The 4,230-nt window shown below is 44.4% G+C and overlaps 1 non-coding gene across 1 annotated transcript; it reads left to right on the forward strand.

Moving 5' to 3' along the window:
• The first annotated feature begins 3,836 nt into the window (after window positions 1–3,836).
• TRNAC-GCA (transfer RNA cysteine (anticodon GCA)) lies at window positions 3,837–3,908 on the forward strand. Its single transcript has one exon. It is a non-coding gene; the product is annotated as a tRNA-Cys (tRNA).
• The last annotated feature ends 322 nt before the right edge of the window (window positions 3,909–4,230 follow it).

The raw sequence follows: 4,230 nt of genomic DNA on the forward strand, positions 1-4,230 counted from the left end.
AAACTGTGAGCCAATGAGAAGATTAAGACAGAGGCCATGTGTGGCCATCCATTTTGGATGATTAGGTATATCTTGTTGAGCATTTTTGTGTCAGTGTCGTAGTCTCCTGTGATGGGGATGAGGATTTGGGCATCATCTGCCTAGCTAGTATAGGTGACACCCGAATCGTCCAGTTTATCGAAGAGAGGCTTTGTAAAAATATTGTAGAGAGTAGGGGAGACGCATGAGCTCTGAGGTACTCCGCAGGTGACCGGAGCAGGTTCAGCCGATGCGGTAGGTGTGAATATTCTCATGGTTCTATTGTCCAAGAAAGATTGTATCCAGATGGTAGCTTTAACTGAGAATTTAGCTGAAGTCGTCAGGTGTTTGCGCAAGACCTTATGATTAACTAAATCAAATGCGGCTGATATATCAAGTAATAGAAGGAGGGCAAGATTGCCTTTGTTCTTTCTGTCGTCCATCTGGGCTTTTAGGTCTAATAGGGCTGTCTCCATGTCTTAGTCTAAGGCTAGATTGCTGCAGACCAAGAAGATTATTGTTTTTGAGGTGTTCCTGAATCTGTAGGTAGGCAGCTCTATCTAATATTTTCAGTAAATATTGAACTGTTGTTATCGTATTTTTTAAAAGTGGGAGTAACCAAGCATTTTTTCAATTAGTAGGGCCGTGCTGGCTGCGAAGGATGAGTTTGTAAATGTGGTGATGAAAGGGGCGAGGTTGCTTGCTGCTCTTTGATGATGGATGCAGGACAAATTTCACCCTGGAATCTTGATGGCTTAAGGCTGGTTATTATACCGTCCAACCCCTTAATAGACAGAGGGGAGAATTTGAATAGGTTGTCTGTTTTATGGTCAAGAAGCTGGGGTTCTGGTGTGTGTGCGTCTGAAGTGAAACTCAATTTGTTTGAGTCAATTTTCTCTTGTAGCAAAGCAATTTTGTCAATGAATCCTTTTTGTATTTTAGTGCACCAAATAATATCTTAAGTGCAGGTTTCCAATGGAGGTGCGGGAGATTCCAATTCTCTGAGTATAGTAAATAGATCTTTCGTGCCGTAGTTTGCTTTATTGATTCTGTCATTATAAGTATCATGTTTGGTCTGGTGAATAGCCATTTTATAACTGTTGGAGGCTTTCAAAGATGCTATTGTGTCAATGGCCTGGTGTATCGTTTGATTATATAACTCTACTAGTGATGCAAGGTCAGACTTAGTGTTAGGATAATTGATGATCGGATGAAGTAATGGTAGTAGTTTGTCAACTGTAATATTGCGGATGTTTCTATCTAGAGCAGGTGGAGCTATTGCATTGCTTTGGTTAGGAGGGATGCTGCCCTGAAAGGTGAAAGAAATGATATGGTGGTCCGACCAGACGCCAGGTACATTAGATAGTATATTGGGATTGCAATTAATGCCGGCAAGCCAATCTAGAGTTCTGCCTTTACTGTGTGTAGGCCTGGTGATACAGTGGGTGAAGCCAACCTCAGGAATAGAGTTGGATACGGCTAGTGCATTGTCATCCTTAATATCGAAGAGGCAGCGTCAGAGTGTCTGTCTGTCTGTAACTATATCCGACCTTCTCAAGCTGAGCTGAGCTCATCCGGAGATCGGGCAGGGTTGGGGGGGCAGAGATCTGGGTGCAGATAGCAGCAGCTGCTCTGCCCTCGAGAGCGCTCACAGCACACCTTGTGCGATGCACAGACAGGAAACTCTAAGCTCATGCTCTCCGGGAGGGGCAGGGGTCTGCCCGGGCCATGGGAAGACGGGCATAAAAGGAAGGGAGTCTCAGACAGACTGGGGAGCGATGGAGCTGGCGTGGGGAACGGCCACCAAGAACGGCCGACTGAAGACTCAGAAGGATAGGTGAGACGCTTTGGGCCTATGCATTTATTTATTCACCTGGTTTTCTCTCATGCACAGCACTACTGCAAACTCACTTTCCCTGGGAGTCTCAGAAAAAGGACGTTTCTAGTTTGAAAACTTTGCATTGTTTACATAACGGTTACTGTAAGTTTGAACATTTCCTTCGGCTTATTTTGGATTTGTTAATCTTATGTTTAAATTGTATTTCCTTCTGCTTCGCCCTTGTGATACTCCCTGTCACATCCTCCCTTGAATTCTCGTATAAATATTGCCACTATCTAGTCATTCCAAATGTATAGGGGCGACAAACACCGTTACCACCCTATACCCGGGGTGACACCCACAGTTACTGCCGTTAAAGCGGGGGTGACGCACACCATTACCACCCTGCTGCACACCTGAACTTTCTTCCTCAGTATCCACGCTCTCTTTCTGAAATCTTTGACTTTTATTTTATCTGGGTCACCCTCATGAGAACCACTGGCATGCCCAAAACAGTATCCTACGTTTGCTAACGGTAATTTGTGACTTTTTCAAGCAGGAGCAGGCAATAATTTTGAGAACATTTGCTGAAAATATTGCTTCTGTTAGACCACTCGACCAGTGACACTGGACAAGAAGCAGATGCAAAATGAACAAAGTCATCAAACTGGTCCACATTGACACACAAAACTGGCCTACACAGGCCTGTGGCTGTGGCTCTCCTGGCATTGCTCTATTGCCGTACAGTCAAACCCAAGTTTTTCAACGCACCCCTGCAAACACCGGAGTATTCTTTCCATTATTTAAATGTGTCATTTTTTTCAAACTTGAAAACATTTTTTTGCTCATATTACAGTGATATCCTAACCATATTTTTCTTGGTGTACCGAGGAACAATGCTATGTGATGCCACTGGCAGATTTGTCAAGGGGTGAAAGGTTATGTGCCATCACTTCCTGTGATGTCACTTGGGAGCAGGGTCAAATGACATCACTCCCTGTGATGTCATCAGGGGGTCAAGGGTCGTGTGATGTCACTTTCACTATCCCTGGCATTTTGGTGAAATTACGTCCCTGACCAGCCCCAAAATGTGTTGAGAAGGGTGTTTAGTGGTTTAAACAAAATATTGAGTCCCCCTTGATGTTTTTTTATCCAGTGATGAAATCTCATTTAACTATTAGAACATATCAGTGCCTTGTATGCCTAACAGTCCCACAGTGTTGTGATTTTTGTTCTGTGATTGTGTTCAAGAGCTTCGGGGAAAGGGGGGGGGCAAGCAGCTTCCCCTATGTTGGCCACTACACAGAAACATATGTCTTACTTTCATGGCATTAAATGTGCACTTTGCCTTGTGTACATGTTACAGGCTGTCCTTTGCTGGGTGCTGTCACCTTAACTGAAGACTTCAAATGTGTGCTTTGCAGCAGGTTACAGACTGGATTTGATAGTACCCAGCATCTGGCAGTGTTATCTCCTCCTTTAATCTGATTTCACGCTCGTTAGCACCTTGCTGACAGAGCAATTACACACTATATTTAGTGGCAGTTTAGTGTTTCAGCTCCACTCTGGCTGTCTGCACCTTGATCTCCAAGAACATTCTTATTTAAGGTTCTGGGTGCTAAACACTTTCCACCCCTGACCCCCCCTAAGCAAGGGGGACACATACATATTGAAATGGCCCCCAGGAGCCCTAACACATGTTGATCAGGGCCCTGTGAGCGAGCAGTAAAGGAGCTCTTAGTTATGCATAAGTGCCTGCTTGTCAGCAAGGAGGGAGGAGGGCGTGTGTGTTGCGGCTTTGAAGAGATCTGGAAGGTGTCACCAGGACAAGGCAGGGCTGCTCGCTCTTTGCCCTTCATATAAGTGCTAAATCCGGCTGACGTGTCTCTCCCTCTCACGCTCTCATGTGCCGTTGTTCTTCTACAATCGCTACTCACTGAGCACTGAACCAGCACAGAATCATTGATTTAAAGAGAATTGGAGATTCTGTCATCAGCACGGGGATATAGCTCAGTGGTAGAGCATTTGACTGCAGATCAAGAGGTCCCTGGTTCAAATCCGGGTGTCCCCTTCGACTTTTTTTTTTTTCATTTTAACAATACATCTTCGTTTCTTCGTAAAGATCTGTCTTCCTTTTCTGAGCGCAGCTGGCATCAGTGATAATTCGCTGCGCTTTAAAATGTATGTTGAAAACACGTTTTCAGGTATTGCAAACATATATTGATTTACGGGTCAAACTTCCTTAATTTGAAGGCACATATCACAGCCATGGGGGGGTCTAACCTTGATTATTATTCATGCTGTGGAAAATTCCCCTATTCTCAGGTCCCATTGGTGCCTCTTACAGCACATCTTTGAGAGGAATTAAAAAAAAAAGCGCAGGATTTAGAGCC

The sequence above is a fragment of the Ambystoma mexicanum genome, chromosome 1p (genome assembly GCF_040938575.1).
Source record: "Ambystoma mexicanum isolate Mex_15411 chromosome 1p, UKY_AmexF1_1, whole genome shotgun sequence".
NCBI lineage: Eukaryota > Metazoa > Chordata > Amphibia > Caudata > Ambystomatidae > Ambystoma > Ambystoma mexicanum.